The 19008-nt window shown below is 44.0% G+C and overlaps 1 protein-coding gene across 3 annotated transcripts in view; it reads right to left on the reverse strand.

Annotated features, from left to right (window-relative positions):
• zgc:172282 (leucine-rich repeat and fibronectin type III domain-containing protein 1-like protein) overlaps positions 1-19008 on the reverse strand; it is a 109048-nt gene that overhangs the window by 55131 nt on the left and 34909 nt on the right. For all 3 annotated transcript variants that reach the window (XM_024442144.2, XM_024442143.2, XM_024442142.2), the window contains exon 2: positions 1533-1742. The gene's annotated coding sequence lies outside the window, so the exon portion shown is untranslated. The remainder of the gene's footprint in view (positions 1-1532; positions 1743-19008) is intronic.

The raw sequence follows: 19008 nt of genomic DNA on the forward strand, positions 1-19008 counted from the left end.
GTATAAGTCAGATATTACAAGAATCTTCTTTGAATATTTTAAGTGTACTTGCTGTCATATGTTTTACTTAAAAGTTCCAGGTAGAACATAAAGCAATCTTGTTAAATTCTTCTATATCTTTTGCATATGGGATCCTGCTATCCTACTCGCTCTGATCTTCATCACCTGCCCTACGTGTACTACACATCAAACAATCCACCATTCCACCAATTCACCTATGCATCCACCCATGCACCCATCCAACCACCCACCCATGCACCCATCCACCCATCCATGCATCCATCCTAAACACCACCCAGCCACCCAACCAGCCACCCCCTCTGTAATGTCAATATTGAAATCAATATTCAAATCATTCCAAGGGAATCTGTTTTTCTTCTCTGTTTTTCTCCATTAACTCAAAGAAGCATAAATATCAATTCATGCACATTTAACACCACCACCTGCCCCCAAATGACCTGTTGGCATTTCTACCGCAGTGTTTTCCTTAAATTAAAAACCGTAACAACATGCAAATACAAAAAGGGCACTTTGAGGTCCGTTACTTGTTTTTACAGAAATGTCAAGGTCTCAGAATAGCTGAGAAATTCTGCAAGACCTATCCAGGCAAATTACAAAATGATTCACTCAGACTGCATACTGTGTTATCTTCATGCATTATCCCCATTTCTCTTCTTTGTTACAGCTAGTTCAGTGATCGATTCCCTGCTAAATGTAGGGTGAGCGTCAATGTTTCTGGCTTTTAAAGCAACATTGAAAGTGCCTGAATGAATTAAGATTGCATGGGCTGGCACAAAATAAATCACTGGCTGCACATAGGCACAGCTACAGTATTCTTTCCAATGTTACAAGTAGTAGTTTAGTTTGTGCTAATGGACTAGCAGATTTTACGTATGTATGGTGTTGTGATGGTGTTGTGGTAGGTTTAACTTCCTGTTAAAATGCCTGTCACTTTGTGTTAGGGTGACTTTTGACCCCAGGCCAGACAGGGGCAGCTGTCTCAGGGGACAGGCTACAGCAGGTCCCTGTACTTGGTAGAGGCTACGACACTGACCTTTGACCTTAAACCTCTAAACACTAAGGACAGCTGTCCCAGAGGGAAGGTGCAGCAGGTGCTGCCATTGCAACCGGTTGTGAAAAGTAAATATCAGCCCTTAAACCTTAGATGAACAGGAATGGGAAAGGCTTTCTTTAAATTCAATCAATTCAGTTATTGGGGAAATTAGATCCCGAAAAACCAACTGGTGGTTTAGGGTTAGGTCCGTGGATTTGGATTGTGACTTAAATCATCAAAATCATCACTATTGATGGGCCAGATGGCCAGCAGATTGGCAGTGTGAGGGAGCTGTCTCTTGTCTTGGATATGTCAACGTTCCCCCTTCATGCCTCTTCACACCATTGAAACCAAGACCAAGACAGCTGTCCACCATCAAGCCACTGCTGCCTCATTACAATATTCAAAAGAAAGTCTGTCCATTATGCACACTGCGTAACATCCCAGGATTGGCAGTGCTGTTCAAGACGAGCTGTACCTCTATCTGGTGTGGTCTGGCAGGGTCGTGATCCTCATGAAGACTGTGTGGGCTGTGTTGGCCTAGCAGAGAAGGGCAGACATGTGCAGCTTACATGTGGTCAGGGTGCCGCTGAGCAGGGGGTAAGGGGGACTACCTAAGTAGCATCTGGATGTCGGCACTGGGGACTAAAGGAAACAACTGGGTCCCTTGTGGAGGATGTCCATTGACCTGGGGGTGAGAGAGAGAGAGACAGCATTATATACACTGAGTGTACAAAACATTAAGAACACCTTCCCAATATTGAGAACAGCCTCAATTAGTAAGGTGTCGAAAGCATTCCACAGGGATGCTGGCCCACAGTTGTGTCAAGCTGGCTGGATGTCCTTTGGGTAGTGGACCATTCTTGATACACACAGGAAACTGGTGACAAGAGAAACTCTGCAGTGTTGCAGTTCTTGACACAAACCGGTGCATCTGGCACCTACTACCATACCCCGTTCAAAGGCACTTAAATCTTTTGTCTCGCCCATTTACCCTCAGAAAGGCACACATACACAAGCCATGTCCCAAAGCTTTAACATCCTTCTTTAACCTGTCTCCTCCCCTTCATCTACACACATTGCAGTGTATTCAGTAAGGGATCGTAGCTTTCACACGGACTTAGTCCACGTCATGGAGAGAGCAGGTGTTCATAATGTTTTGTACACTAACCCTTGATATGGTTTCAGAAAAAAAATACGCCAACATAGCGTAGGTTATAGACAACAATGAAAACAAAATCAGAGAACAGCTATGTGGTGTGACGAAACACATTCCACGATGGAGTAGCAAACTGATTCCACTCTACACCAGACTGTACGCAATCCTGTTTTATTTGATCAATTTATAGGATATGCTCGACTTAACTATAACATTCTCAACTTTATTCTATTCTATTTACAGTACAACCTTAGAGTACATGACAGATACGTCTCCCTCTAAACTGTTCCTTCGCGGCTGACCTCAGCGGGAGAGCCGAGTTAAACTCTGCAGCGACTCCAAATCAGCCCAACTTGCCGCCTTGCACTCCTGCTTAGAACTTTTTGCACATGTTGTCGGAAATATTCCCCTAGGGTATCAGACCTCATTTGCATATGCAGAGCAGAAAAACAGTGCGTAATAATACACTGATGCACTGTCAAGTCCATACTTTAAAAAAGGGAGAAGAAAATAACACACTCACTCGCACAGAACCCAAACAAAGAGACTGATGGTTAACTCTGGGGTTATTCACATCACTGGCCTGCTTTCAAACTAGACAGGAAGGAATTGTGTTTTTATTCCATCAGAGTATTTATCTACAAATATCTTTCCCACCTTCCCTCTATATTTATTCTCTCCTCTCTCCCTCTCTGATCAATATGAACATAATTAAACAACCACGCATTAGCATCTGCAATAAAAAATTAAATAAAAACTTTTTCATTAAAACCCCATTTGCTCTCATTGGTTTCTTGATCTAACAAGAGGCTAGGTAGTTGCAGAGTGTCGTGACTGGCCTGTGCGGGTCAGGTTACCGTGGACCATAATCCTACAGAGATATATCTCTCACCCACCAGCAGGGGGAGAGATCGAGAGGTATGGAGGTGGGTGGGTTTTAGGACCCCTCAACGCCCATTGTAGATCTTAAGGGAGCAGACAATATCCCTTCATCCTCTCAGTATGGAATGCATGATTTTTATTTGACCTTTATTCAACTAGGCAAGTCAGTTGAGAACAAATTCTTATTTTCAACAGCCTAGGAACAGTTGGTTAACTGCCTTGCTCAGGGGCAGAGCAACAGATTTTTACCTTATCAGCTTGGGGACTCGATCTTGCAACCTTTTGGTTACTAGTTCAAGGCTCTAACCACTAGGCTACTTGCCGCCCCGATGGTTCTATGGAAAAGCTACCTCTGAACAGTAACATGCAATAAATGGACTTTGGGACAATATGTTTTGTCAGCCAAAATGGTACTAATGACGATAGATGGAATATGAAAATCAATGTAGTTTTTGTTCTGTTATTAAAAGTTTGAAAACCATTTTCACAATATGCCCTTGATGTTTGCATACTGTACGTTCTGTGGAAAATGTCCAAATCAAAGAGAACGTTTATGTAAGGATGAAATGTGAAGTTAGTTGTCTAAATTGGATCTGAGTAAAATCCAGACCTTGCCTCGCAACTAGTTACGCCCAGAGAATTTACCCGAAAGGCGGAAACTGCCATTTCTGACCTGAGGGTGTAAAACATGCGAGTTAAGAATTAACATTATGACTAGGGACCATGAGCTGCAGCCAAGGTCCGATTGGTTGTAACCCCAAAACGCAACACCAGGTTGAAAGAAGACAAAGGAAACTTTTAACAATCTACGCTACGGATGAGTGGCTGTGTCTAAGAAGGTGAATTCAAACAGGAACACCCGGTTATTCTCTCCAAGGAATCGTGCGTCTACACTGCTTTCATTGCCACGCTGGAACCACCTATATGGCTGATTAGCCGCCCTCAGAAGACCCCTCTTTCAGAACAAGGGTGAGGAAACAGACCACTAAGAGAAAGGACACTGACATCGCGTGAACAATCAGAGAGTTACACCCGGTAACAACAGGAGGAGAGGTCGGAACTTGGTCCACGAGGAGAGACCCCATCGGAGACCGTCAAAATGTAATTACATCATTATATTCTGACCCATAAGAGTGGCAGTTCGGGGCAAGGTCAGTGTTAAACTAAGCATAGTTTTCAAATGTCCCAAAGTGTGCTTTTCTCTCGTGCACTCTCGCGCTTTCTTTCTCTTTTGAAATCCCTATTTTGTGTAACACGTGTCATATTGTGTTGGCCCGCTAGGGACCTGTTTCATTGGACTAAGTTCTAATCAATATCCTAGACTGTGTGTTTGCGTAATCTATCGTTCAAAAGTTTGGGGTCACTTAGAAATGTCCTGGTTTTTGAAAGACAAGTCAATTTTTTGTCCTTTAAAATAACATCAATTTGATCAGAAATACAGTGTAGACATTGTTAATGTTGTAAATTACTATTGTAGCTGGAAACGCCTGATTTTTATTTTTTTAATGGAATATATATATATATTGGCGTACAGAGGCCCATTATCAGCAACCATCACTCCTGTGTTCCAATGACACGTTGTGTTAGCTATAATCCAAGTTTATCATCTGGGCTCGGTGACCGGTCATGGTGGAGCTGTGAGTGATTTATCACCCGCTCATCAGATGTAACCGTCAGCTCAAGAGCCCTGTCAACCAGCGGAATAACAATGCCGGTGGGTTACTTTGATCAGACAATAAAGATGTTAATTTTCCAAACAACAACACAAACATCAGACAGGAAATACTGGCAGCTACTGTACGTGGATGAGGAGCGTGGGTGGAGAGTGTTGGGTAAACGTGCCTGTCATGGGTCTGTGAGACAGTGGGAAAATATCCACTTAGGCACGAGTATCCAGAGTAAATAGAGACCACATTAAGCTGGGTTAAAAAGCCTTGATGGATTTCTGGCCACCCATGCCTAAGCGTAAGCTTCTAGAAGCACCTCTGGGTTTGGGCTGGTTCTCCTAAGCCAATCTAGACCATCTCTTTTCTCCAAATTCTCCATTACGAACTTGCAGCCTTTCAGCATGGGTCGATACTGCACAGTAGGGAAGGGAGACTGTGTGTGTGTGTGTGTGTGTGTGTGTGTGTGTGTGTGGACTGTGCTGACCACTCTGTCTCTCATTCCCATGTACTAGAATGGTGCCATTGGCAAGGGCATTCTCACCTTTACTGTTAAAGCGAGGCTGCAAGTTCTACCAACAAAATATAATCTAGCACTCTGGTACCCTGCAAACCATGACCCAGTTTGTATTCTACATGAGTGAAAAGTAATGTCCATTGCCCATGTTGTGAATGGCTGCTGTTCATACAAGGAGTTTTACATTGCTAAACATGACCGTCTTGTTGACCTGATAGCCAGCAAGGTGGGAAAAGTGGTCTCACCAACCGCACATATGCATAAGGGGAAGCTGGTTCGATGATGATGATGTGTTTTCTTGTGTGCCAAATACGTCAGATATTGTTGTTGAGGAGGAGGCCAGGGGGAGGTGCTCATTTTGGAAGTGGGCTGTTCATTTGACGGCTATATGGAGCAGGCCTTTGCCAATAAGCTGCTTTCTGTTTTCTTGGACAGCCTCTGGTGTAGGTGCAAGCTGGTGGCGCTGATTTTCGGCAGTCTCGGCCACGTACACAGGCTTGCAGTGTGTGGCCTCCACATTGCAGGCCTGACAAAAACTAGGGCAAAGCAATTGGCTAGGTACTGCTCTGTTTTAGCTGTGGTGGGCAGCCTAGCTCTTTGGTGAAGGAGGTGCTTTCTGTACCCTTGAGTGCCATGATACAGGGACCTTTGAAATGATTGGATCCTTTTTTTGTAAATTTGATTGGTGGATTCAAATAAAGTATTTAAAATGTGTGTGTGTGCAAGTGTGAAAACTGATGTGTGAGCGCATGACTGGGTATGTGTATAAAGCACATACAGTACCAGTCCAAAATTTGGACACACTCATTCAGGGGTTTTTCTTTATTTTACTATTTTCTACATTGTAGAATAATAGTGAAGACATCAAAACTATGTAAAAACACATATGGAATCATGTAGTAACCAAAAAGTGTTAAACAAATATAGTTTATACTTGAAAATCTTCAAAGTAGCCACCCTTTGCCATGATGACAGCTTTGCACTCTCTTGGCATTCATCATCTTTGAAATGCAAGAGAATGGCCATAATGTATTATTCCAGTTAGGTGCAATTTAGATTTTGGCCACTAGATGGTAGCAGTGTAGGTGCAAAGTTTTAGACTGATCCAAAGAACCATTGCATTTCTGTTCAAATGTTGTATCAAGTCTGCCCAAATGTGCCTAATTCGTTTATTGATACATTTTCAAGTTGATAACTGTGCACTCTCCTCAAACAATAGCATGGTATTCTTACACTGTAATAGCTACTGTAAATTGGACAGTGTAGTTAGATTCACAATAATTTAAGCTTTCTGCCCATATCAGATATGTCTACGTCCTGGGAAATGTTCTTGTTACTTACAATCTCAGGCTAATGTGATTAGCATATCTTAGTTCAACCATCCCGCGGGGGGGTACACCGATCCTGGTTAATCAAGGTTAATATATCAGCACTCTCAGAGGTTAATCTATCTGTCCATAGGGACATGCAACGCTGTGCGAGAATCGAACCCTCTGAGAGTGCTGATTTTAACTCTGAATAGTTGACCTCACGCAGCTGATCATGAGGAGAGGATTATAGATTTAGATTTTTAACATACAAAGGAATCAGTCAGTCACATAAATACTACTGAAAAGCTCATTCTGGAGTCCATGCATAGTACACACTTAAATACATCAAAGATAAACCATGTTGGTTCTAATATGGCAGTCAGTGAGACAATTGTGATTCTGAGTGCATCAAGGCTCCCTACACAGGTCTGCAGATTGGAGTGGGCTCTAGCCAGTCTTATGGTTTATTCCAGAACAGTGGGTGAAGCATTGTGAAGCACTGCGGGGAGATAGATGCAGAGATGTTACTTTGTGTTGAGCAAAACGAAGGCTTTGTAATTGGAGCTCACGCTTGTGATCGGTGGGATGGAGAGCAATGGCCTCAGCGTGATACGATTCCCTGACCAACCTGAGGAGTGAGGCACTCGGTGTGAAACTGATGGGTTAGTGCTCCCTATAATACCCTCAAATAAGTCACGCTAAAAAGCCTGTGAACACATGCGATGCAAATGGTCCACTCTTATCTTTTCTCCAAATTTTTTTCCCAGCTTTGGTACCAAGGCGACAGATGCAAGACAGCTGATAACTGACCGGCAGATGTGGGCCTAGCTAAATCCCAAGGGAACACTTCCCGGCATTACTGCCAACAGATAATAATCTACTGTGCAAGCAGGGGGACAATTTAGCTATGTTTTAGCAAAGGCATCACATTTGCTCCTCATTACAAGTATGCAAAATGGTCTTGACACACCTTCAAACCCAAGCGTCCAGCGGCATAACTTTAGGCTGATTGGCGTCTATTTTAGGTCTGATTATTTCAAGTTAAAGTCCTCCCTCCTTGTGGCTGTCATTTGCCAGATGTGTGTGTGCGGATGGTTTCTGAAACCTCTATGGAGGTACAGGACTGTTTTTCAGACAATGCAGTGGACCGTCTCTCTCCTCAGCTTATTCCCGGTCTGTCTCGGCAGTGGCTGTAGCAAGGCCCAGATCGCCTCTCCTCTCACTCTGACTGCACCACTAATGATTTAGTCTATATATAACCCCTCTCTCTGTCTGCCTGCCTGGACTGCCTGCCTGCTTTTCTCATCTCCTGCTCTAGCCCCACACCAGACCCATGTATCTAAACCCCATTTCATTAAAACTCCACAGCAGGCAGAATAATAAGACATTTTGGCGTGGATAAAGAATGATGCTGTTTGAGTGAAAGGCTCAGTCTTTGCTGGTTGCTAGTTTGACGATTGTGTCAAAGATCAAAGGAGAAACTGAAAATGTGAGCACAGGAGGTGCAGTAAAAGAGAAAATAAAAGAGAGTTGAAAAAGAAAGAGACGTTTGCCTGTTTCTCTGTTCTTCTGCTAGATAGTACAGAGGTCTCTGCGTCTTACTGCAGTCAATCCAGAACGTCTGGCTGAGACAGTTCTGTTCCTGTTACACCGTTCCCATCTCTGCTGTATACAGTTGTCGCAGTGACATCATGAACATTCTATTGCCACCCAACATCAAACTTGTCATTGTCGTTATGTAAAACTATATACACAAATATGACCGGCTGTATGACATCAACAGCATGGTGGTCCAAATGACATAATTGCTGGATATTACTTCAGTATATTTTACTTCAGCCCCGTCACGGACCAGGATGTCTTACTCCCAGGCAGACTAAATAACTTTTTTGCCCGCTTTGAGGACAATACAGTGCCACTGACACGGCCCGCAACTAAAACATGCGGACTCTCCTTCACTGCAGCCGACGTGAGGAAAACATTTAAACATGTCAACCCTCGCAAGGCTATAGGCCCAGACGGCATCCCCAGCCGCGCCCTCAGAGCATGCGCAGACCAGCTGGCTGGTGTGATTACGGACATATTCAATCAATCCCTATCTCAGTCTGTTGTTCCCACATGCTTCAAGAGGGCCACCATTGTTCCTGTTCCCAAGAAAGCTAAGGTAACTGAGCTAAACGACTACCGCCCCGTAGCACTCACTTCCGTCATCATGAAGTGCTTTGACAGACTAGTCAAGGACCATATCACCTCCATCCTACCTGACACCCTAGACCCACTCCAATTTGCTTACCGCCCAAATAGGTCCACAGACGATGCAATCTCAACCACACTGCACACTGCCCTAACCCATCTGGACAAGAGGAATACCTATGTGAGAATGCTGTTCATCGACTACAGCTCGGCATTTAATACCATAGTGCCCTCCAAGCTCGTCATCAAGCTCGAGACCCTGGGTCTCGACCCCGCCCTGTGCAACTGGGTACTGGACTTCCTGGCGGGCCGCCCCCAGGTGGTGAGGGTAGGCAACAACATTTCCACCCCGCTGATCCTCAACACTGGGGCCCCACAAGGGTGCGTTCTGAGCCCTCTCCTGTACTCCCTGTTCACCCACGACTGCGTGGCCACGCACGCCCCAACTCAATCATCAAGTTTGCGGACGACACAACAGTGGTAGGCTTGATTACCAACAACGACGAGACGGCCACAGTGTCTCCTGACCCCTCCTGTCTCAGCCTCCAGTATTTATGCTGCAGTAGTTTGTGTCGGGGGCTGGGGTCAGTTTGTTATATCTGGAGTACTTCTCCTGTCCTATTCGGTGTCCTGTGTGAATCTAAGTGTGCGTTCTCTAATTCTCTCCTTCTCTCTTTCTTTCTCTCTCTCGGAGGACCTGAGCCCTAGGACCATGCCCCAGGACTACCTGACATGATGACTCCTTGCTGTCCCCAGTCCACCTGGCCATGCTGCTGCTCCAGTTTCAACTTCCACCTGACTGTGCTGCTGCTCCAGTTTCAACTGTTCTGCCTTATTATTATTCGACCATGCTGGTCATTTATGAACATTTGAACATCTTGGCCATGTTCTGTTATAATCTCCACCCGGCACAGCCAGAAGAGGACTGGCCACCCCACATAGCCTGGTTCCTCTCTAGGTTTCTTCCTAGGTTTTGGCCTTTCTAGGGAGTTTTTCCTAGCCACCGTGCTTCTACACCTGCATTGCTTGCTGTTTGGGGTTTTAGGCTGGGTTTCTGTACAGCACTTTGAGATATCAGCTGATGTACGAAGGGCTATATAAATACATTTGATTTGATTTGATTTGAGTAAGTTTTAAGTTCCTCGGCGTACACATCACAGACAAACTCAATTGGTCCACCCACACAGACAGCATCGAGAAGAAGGCGCAGCAGCGCCTCTTCAACCTCAGGAGGCTGAAGAAATTTGGCTTGTCACCAAAAGCACTCAAACTTCTACAGATGCACAATCGAGAGCATCCTGTCGGGCTGTATCACCGCCTGGTACGGCAACTGCTCCGCCCACAACCGTAAGGCTCTCCAGAGGGTAGTGAGGTCTGCACAACGCATCACCGGGGGCAAACTACCTGCCCTCCAGGACACCTACACCACCCGATGTCAAAGTAAGGCCATAAAGATCATCAAGGACAACAACCACCCGAGCCACTGCCTGTTCACCCCGCTATCATCCAGAAGGCGAGGTCAGTACAGGTGCATCAAAGCTGGGACCGAGAGACTGAAAAACAGCTTCTATCTGAAGGCCATCAGACTGTTAAACAGCCACCACTAACATTGAGTGGCTGCTGCCAACACACTGACTCAACTCCAGCCACTTTAATAATGGGAATTGATGGGAAATTATGTAAAATATATCACTAGCCACTTTAAACAATGCTACCTAATATAATGTTTACATACCCTACATTATTCATCTCATATGTATATGTATATACTGTACTCTATATCATACATGTATCACTAGCCACTTTAACTATGCCACTTTGTTTACATACTCATCTCATATGTATATACTGCACTCAATACCATCTACTGTATCTTGCCTATGCCGCTCTGTACCATCACTCATTCATATATCTTTATGTACATATTCTTTATCCCCTTACACTTGTGTCTATAAGGTAGTAGTTTTGGAATTGTTATTACTGCATTGTCGGAACTAGAAGCACAAGCATTTCGCTACACTCGCATTAACATCTGCTAACCATGTGTATGTGACAAATAAAATTTGATTTGATTTGATTAGCATGCCAGGCAACTAAAAGCAACGTTCTAAACAATGTTTCGGTTCATTTCTAGCTTGTTAGCTAGCTAGCTAGCACTCCCTAAAAACACGCCACGTTGATACAGCTACGACCGAACGTGACTTTTCGCTATCCCCTTTCCTAACCTTAACCTAATTATCCTAACCTGTTACAAAAAAGTCACTTCCAGTCACAGCTGTAGCAAAGTGGCGTGTTTTTAGGGAATCTCCTAACATTAGCTAGTTCAAATAATGACCAGAGCATAGCTGACATCTTAACTTCAGCTAATTTGTCTTCATTATTACAGGAAGATAAAATCACAACAAGGTCATCATTTTCAAGGTAATGATAATTACCTGATAATGATAAGATAATAAAAAACAAATGTTGTTGGTCGTGTACACATATTTAGCCGAATGGTAATGATAGATAATGAACTGAAATGGTCTCTTCACACAGACAATGTGGTGAAGAAGGAGCAACATCACCTCTTCAACCTCAGGAGGCTGAAGAAATTTGGCTTGGCCCCTAAGGCCCTGACAAACGTATAGTGTTACACCATTGAAAGCATCCTGCCAGACTGTATCACCGCCTCGTACAGCAATTGCACCGTCCACAACCGCAGGGCTCTCCAAAGGGTGGTGCAGACCAACACAACACCAGTGGCACACCACCTGCCCTCCAGGACATCTACAGGACCCGTTGTCACAGATCATCAAGGACCTCAACCACTGAGCCAGAGCCAGGGCCTGTTCACCGCGCTACCATCTAGCATATGGAGACAGTAGAGGTGCATCAAAGCTGAGAGCAAGAGACAGAGAAACAGCTATCTCCAGTCCATCAATCAGACTGTTAAACAGTCACCACTAGCCAGCCTTCTGCCCAGTACCCTGCCTCTGAACCTTAGTCACTGTTCCAGCCAGCTACCACCTGGGGCAATACCCTGCACCTTAGAGACTACTGCCCTATGTTCATAGAGTCATTGAACACTGGTCACTTTAATAATGTTTGCATACTGTTTCACCAACTTTATATGTACAGTATATAGTGTTTTCTAGTCATGGCTCATCCTATTTAACTTGTCTTTATTTTATTTTATCTGGGTTATGGGTATATTATTGTTGGAGTATTTTACTGCACCTGTGACAGCATGGGCAGCACCATTAAGGCTACAATGCTTAGATATCCCCACTAAGTTGACAACTTTGACTACTTTAAAATGGAGGAAGCATGGTGGAAGCCCTCAATGGCGCTGCCCATACTAAAACAACCTTCTGGTCATTAGAGGCCTCTATCATTCTTTATGGGTGTGCACTGACTCGTTGCTGGTAACCACGACAACAGACGCTGAGACACGGTCAAACTTGATTTTTTTTTTAATGCATCTGAGACATGGAAAACCATCAGTCGCAGGACAGTCTACAGTCATTCCACCAGATTATAAATTACATTTTGTATTGACCAGTGACACTTGTCGCATTCTAATGGTCTAAAGACATGTTGTTAGACCATGTATAAACCAGCCTTAAAAAAGAGCCACTGAGTACCGCTATTGGCACGTGTTTTTCTGTTGCTCATTAGAAGAAAAACATTTTTTGTCGTGGAGGTGTGTTTCCTGACCGATTCTGCATTTGGTTAATGATGTTTGTCCTCCATGAGACACTGTAGTTGCGGAAGCCTATTTATTAATTTCCTCAAATGATAAGATAACTCAAGAAATCTGTCTTTCATTCAGTTTTAGTTGCACAATTTTACATCTAACTAAGGTGTTTGGTGCAAAAGTTCTCAAGTAAAAAAATGTGTGAAGTGTTGTCTTATGTAAACAGTCAGAGCTGCTGGGCAGGTCGGTCTCACTGTCTATGATATTGGATAGAGAGCAATCTCCGCAGCTGTTCACTCCATGTCATTGGGCAAATGGACATCATCAAATCACGGATGTTCAAAACTCTGTTTTAGACCAGACTGAGATTATGGCAAAAATTATAATATTTACACTTTGTGGTCAATTGTGACGATAGAATAACTGCTTGACTCATATTGATGCCACATAGGCAGTTTTAAAGGGATTTGTTGCTTTTTAAAGGCAGTTGCTCTTTAACCAGACGATTATGTGCCATAATCAATAGGCCGTTTATTTATTTATTTGTTTTTGGGGAACTCAGTCGGTCTTTCAACTTACTGTTGAGACAAGCCTAAGTTGTAATAGCAGAATGAACTAGATGCAATTTCAAAATCAATTAAGGTTACACTTTTACCAGAGAACTCAGTTGATCTGTGCAATACAGACCAGAGATTGGGAACAATTCTAGCTTTCTTTAACTTCTTGAAACCATTTATCTTTTCAGGCACTTGGAAGTAGGACTATTTTTCTTCATTGAGTTTCTCTGCCATGAAATTGTTGGGGAGGTGCTTTGCCATCTTGTGATATTTTGTTCACTAAATTAACTTAATTCGATCAGACGGGGCATAAGGTCCTCCAGCCTGGACTATATTTAATAGCAAATCCTCCTGACCTTTCGGGAGCTCTGTGGCCGCTGGATGCCAGAAACTTGGCCTCACTCTCTCCACTCCAGACAGCCCGAGTGCACCAGGGTGGAAGACTTAAGCTAGCCTGCATCCTCAGGCTGATTAGGACTGAACCCCCTTCATCTCAATGTTGGAACAACAAAACAATGTTCCTCTTTTAGAAAGCCCCCCCCAAGTCTCTCATTCCAGCAAACAGCTCGACCTTGAGACATCCTGGCCCTCCCTCACCCGCTCCATCCCTCGCATCAGCCACCCTTTCGGCTGCACCTGTCCTGATTTATCCATTTATTTATTTTGTGACGAGCCGCTATCCTCTCCACCTGGTAGGGCATCGTGGTGTTTATTTTTATTTCACCTTTATTCAACCAGGTAGGCTAGTTGAGAACAAGTTCTCATTTACAACTGTGACCTGGACAAGATAAAGCAAAGCAGTGCGACACAAACAACGACAGAGTTACACATGGAATAAACAAACATACAGTCAATAACAGAATATACATTTTTAAGATAAGGGAGGTAAGCCAATGAATAGGCCATAGCGGTGAAATAATTACAATTTAAACACTGGAGTGATATATGTGCAAGTAGAGATACTGGGGTGCCATGGAGCAAATAATAAAAAATAACAGTATGGGGATGAGGTGGTTGGATGGGCTATTTACAGATGGGCTATGTAGAGGTGCAGTGTGAGCTCTGTGAGCTGCTCTGACAGCTGTTACTTAAAGTTAGTAAGGGAGATATGAGTCTCCAGCTTCAGTGACTTTAGCTATTCGTTCCAGTCATTGGCAGCAGAGAACTGGAAATAAAGTTGGCTAAAGGAGGAATTATCTTTGGGGGTGTCCAGTGAAATATACCTGCTGGAAAGCGAGCTACGGGTGGGTGCTGCTATGGTGACCAGTGAGCTGAGATAGGCGGGGCTTTACCTAGCAAAGACTTATGAAGCGAGGGCCAACCAACGAGAGCATACAGGTCGCAGTGGTGGGTAGTATATGGGGCTTTGGTGACAAAACGGATGGCACTGTGATAGACTGCATCCAATTTGTTGAGTAGAGTGTTGGAGGCTATTTTGTAAATGACATCGCCGAAGTCAAGGATAACCAGGATAGTCAGTTTTAAGAGGGTATGTTTGGCAGCATGAGTGAAGGATGCTTTGTTGCGAAATAGGAAGCCAATTCTAGATTTAATTTTGGATTGGAGATGCTTAAAACTTCTTATGGCTTGGGGGTAGTATTTCGATGTCTGGATGAGAAGCGTGCCCAAAGTAAACTGCCTGGTCCTCAGGCCCAGAAGCTAGGATATGCATATAATTTGGATAGAAATAGTCATAATAAACATTCATAAAAAATACAAGTGTTATACATCAGATTAAAGATTAACTTCTTGTTAATCCAGCCGCTTTGTCAGATTTCAAAATGGCTTTACGGCTAAAGAATACCATGCGATTATCTGAGGACAGCGCCCCGCTTACAAAAGCATACAAACATTTTACAACCAAGTAAAGGAATTACAAAAGTCATAAATAGCGATAATTACTTACCTTTGATGATCTTCATATGGTTGCACTCACAAGACTCCCATTTACTCAATAAAGTTCCTGTTTATATCCAAAAACCTCAGTTTTGTTCAGTAATCCACAGGCTCAAATGCAGTTACAACAGGCAGACGAAAAATCCAAATAGTATCCATAAAGTTCATAGAAACATGTCAAACAATGTTTATAATCAATCCTCAGGTTGTTTTTAGCCCAAACAATCGCTAATATTTCAACCGGACAATAACGTCGTCAATATAAAAGGTAAACAAGATAGGCGCGCTCTCAGATGAGCGCATGAAAAACCTCTGGGACACTGTAGGGTCCACTCATTCAGAGTGGTTTTACTCTCTCATTTTTCAGAATACAAGCCTGCCAAATCAGTTCTGTTATACTCACAGACATTATTTTAACAGTTTTGGAAACTTTAGTGTTTTCTATCCAAATCAAATTATATGCATATCCTAGCTTCTGGGCCTGAGTAGCAGGCAGTTTACTTTGGACACGCTTTTCATCCGGAGGTGCAAGCAATGAGGCAGTGATCGCTGAAATCCTGGTTGAAGACAGCAGAGGTGTATTTGGAGGGCAGGTTGGTTAGGATTATACCTATGAGGGTGCCTATGTTTACGGATTTGGGATTGTACCTGGTAGGTTCATTGATAATTTGTGTGAGATTGAGGGCATCAAGCTTAGATTGTAGGATGGCCGGGGTGTTAAGCATGTCCCAGTTTAGGTCACCTAACAGCACGAGCTCTGAAGATAGATGGGGGGAAATCAGTTCACATATGGTGTCCAGGGCACAGCTGGGGGCAGAAGGTGGCCTATAGCAAGCGGCAATGGTGAGAGACTTGTTTCTGAAAAGGTGGATTTTTAAAAGTAGAAGCTCAAATTGGTTGGGCACAGACCTGGATAGCAAGACAGAACTCTGCAGTAGATTGCAACTCCGCCCCCTTTAGCAGTTATATCTTGTCGGATAATGTTATAGTTAGGGATGGAAATTACAGGGTTTTTGATGGCCTTCCTGAGCCAGGATTCAAACATGGCTAGGACATCCAGGTTGGCAGAGTGTGCTAAATTAGTGAATAAAACAAACTTCGGGATGAGGCTTCTAATGTTAACATGCATGAAACCAAGACTTTTACGGTTACAGAAGTCAACAAATGAGATTGTCTGGGGAATGGGAGTGGAGCTAGGCGATTAACCTTTACATCACCAGAGGAGGAGTAGGATAAGGGTACGGCTAAGGGCTATAAGAACTGGTCGTCTAGTATGTTCGGTACAGAGAGTAAAAGGAGCAGGTTTCTGGGCGCGGTAGAATAGATTCAAGGCATAATGCACAGACAAAGGTATGGTAGGATGTGAATACAGTGGAGGTAAACCTAGGCATTGAGTGACGATGAGAGAGGTGTTGTCTCTAGAGACATCAATTAAACCAGGTGAGGTCACTGCATGTGTGGGAGGTGGGAGAAGAGGGTTAGCTGAGGCATATTGAGCAGGGCTGGAGTCTACAGTGAAATAATCACTAACCAAAACAGCAATGTACAAGGCATATTGACATTAGGGAGAGCATGCGTAGCCGAGTGATCATAGGGTCCAATGAGTAGCTTGACGGGCTGGAGACACGGCGATTCAGACAGCTAGCGGGCCGGGGCTAGCAGAAGGGCCTTAGAGGGATGTTGCGACGGAAGAAGTCGGTTGTAGCCCCTTCGTGTGGTTACGTCGGCAGACCAGTCGTGGTGGATCAGCAGGGGTCCGTGTAGTAAAAGGGTCCAGGCCTTAAAATAGGTATAGTAAATTGACTGATGGACCACTTCAGCTAACAGTCCGGTATGCTCTAGACAGTGTAACGAGGTGGTTGCTTAATGAACACCCCTGTGTCTTCCTGCCACTGTGCCCTCTGCTGCACGTACAGCAGAATCAGCTCCACTAATAGGGACTTTGACGGGCAGAAGAGTGGGCACCCTGGTGAGGCACCCCATCATTACAGACCGGCAACGTGAGCAGACACGATAATGGGCTGCGGTGTTGGAACATACATAAAACAGCCATTAGAGCCACATACAATGTACATTCACTAAACCTCTATTACAGAATATGCCGTTTGAAATTGCACAGTCTTTCAAAACCCTCCAACCCTGTCACATCTTAAAAGCTCTTTATCAACATACATTCCGCTAAAAGTGTCTACCTCCAGTATCCCTGTGAGATGGCCAATTACCTTGCACACACATAGCTATAGTCCATCTCCTTGGGGATGACATTGTTACATAAAGAGGGAGGCGGGAAAGGACTGAGAGTGGATGTCAAAATCTATTTCGGCACTTGAATTTGAATCATAGGCCCATTGAACACATACGGTGGACTGTACTTATTTTCTTAAAGCACATGCCATTCAACAAACGAACATAACTTGTAGTGATGCCTCAGCAGCTTTGCGGTGGAGTTCTGCTACCTTGCCTGAGGCCATAATTGTTAGCCAGTTCAGGAAAAGGAATGACATGAGCAGGCGGGATCACACACAATTTAGACAATATTTATACCCACAAGCTGTCAATAACTCATGAAACCTGCGAAATCTCATCCAACAGCAGAGTAATGGGAAGCAGTTACAGGGGTCTTCACCCCCCCCCATCTACCTGCAATCAACAAAAAATAAATTATTTTCTTACGACCCCCACATATAACCACTGCTTCAATAGATCACAACAATATGCTCAATGGCAATTTTGAGTCCTGCTAAAATTTACTGAATACCCAATGATATGTTTATGAGATGGAACATTTAGCAATTTTTAATAAGAGCATGTTGTCTGCTCTTGTTGCTCACAAGTGACAGTGGCAATAGACTGAAGGTTAGCTAATATCACAGAATTGCTTGCTGTCAGTGGCAAAAGGGGCAGAAGATTCTAGATTGTTTGTGAAAATGTCTGGGGTGACAGACTATTTCTCTCAGCGGGATTAGTGACGCAGACAGAGAGAAAACCACCTGTTTCTCCAAGGGACCCCGACGGGGATGGAAACAATCCACAACCAGAAATCCCCCCCCACCCCCCCCCACCCCACCCCCTGGAGTTCGATTATAACTGCAGGCTGCATTTACTTTGAAAGGACTGAACCATTCTGCTATTCTGGAGGGATGTATTCACATACCAGCTAGGATGGCTTGGGGGGGGGGGTCGAGGCTGTGTGAGTCTTATGCTAGTTCTTAGCTGGTTTGTTCAACCTTCAACCCATGGTCAAGCTTGCTCGAGAGACATATCAGATGTGGCAACGCTAAAACCTCTGAGCATAGACATGATCCGCATTTTGTTTTTCAAACCTTTCACCGTGAAGAGATACGTATTCCTTGCACCTTTTATAATTTATAATGGTCAGAAGCTTATCTCTTGACCCCACCCCAATAAAAGCCACAGTGCTGCCCCATCTCTAACAGTAGGTGATCTGAGGCTCATGCAGAACATCTGATGGGCCGGCGTTAAGGTTTCATCTGTCAGCAGCCAGGCTCTCACTCTCTCAGCAGCCAGCTAGTTTTAAATATCACTAGTCTGACTGCAGCCCCGCATCGTTAGACTCCCCGGCAAACTCCAGGCTTCCTGCATTATGTATCTGTCCCGTTACCTTCCTGCTACAAGACTAATAATGTTTTTTTGCTCCACTTTTCTTCTTGGAGGTGAAGAAGTATGAGGGGGAGTGTTCCAGTCAAGTGATCGCTCTCAATGGAGGATCCCCATCCCTGTGACAGTCTGCAACTCCACTACTCACTTCCAAACAAGCTACAGTGAGAGCGGAGGGGAAGGAGGGAATGCTTTGGCAAAGGAACACATGCTTCCAGGATGAGTGGTGCCTCTATGGGACCGGCCTCTGCTGATATAATATTTATCCACCTTTTTACCACTTCATTTGCATGATAGTAGATATTTTCAGCGAGGAAAAATACGTTGGCATGAATTTCCTCTAAATGACATATTGAGATGACACCTGCATTGCTTATACATTTTTCTAGATGTAGTCCCATAACATAAAAATAGCCCCATAACATCAAGGATCTACCATCATATTTTACAGTAGGTATGGGGTTCTTTTCTGCTCATGC

Source organism: Oncorhynchus tshawytscha, linkage group LG13, assembly GCF_018296145.1.
Source record: "Oncorhynchus tshawytscha isolate Ot180627B linkage group LG13, Otsh_v2.0, whole genome shotgun sequence".
In the NCBI taxonomy this organism is placed as follows: Eukaryota; Metazoa; Chordata; class Actinopteri; order Salmoniformes; family Salmonidae; genus Oncorhynchus; species Oncorhynchus tshawytscha.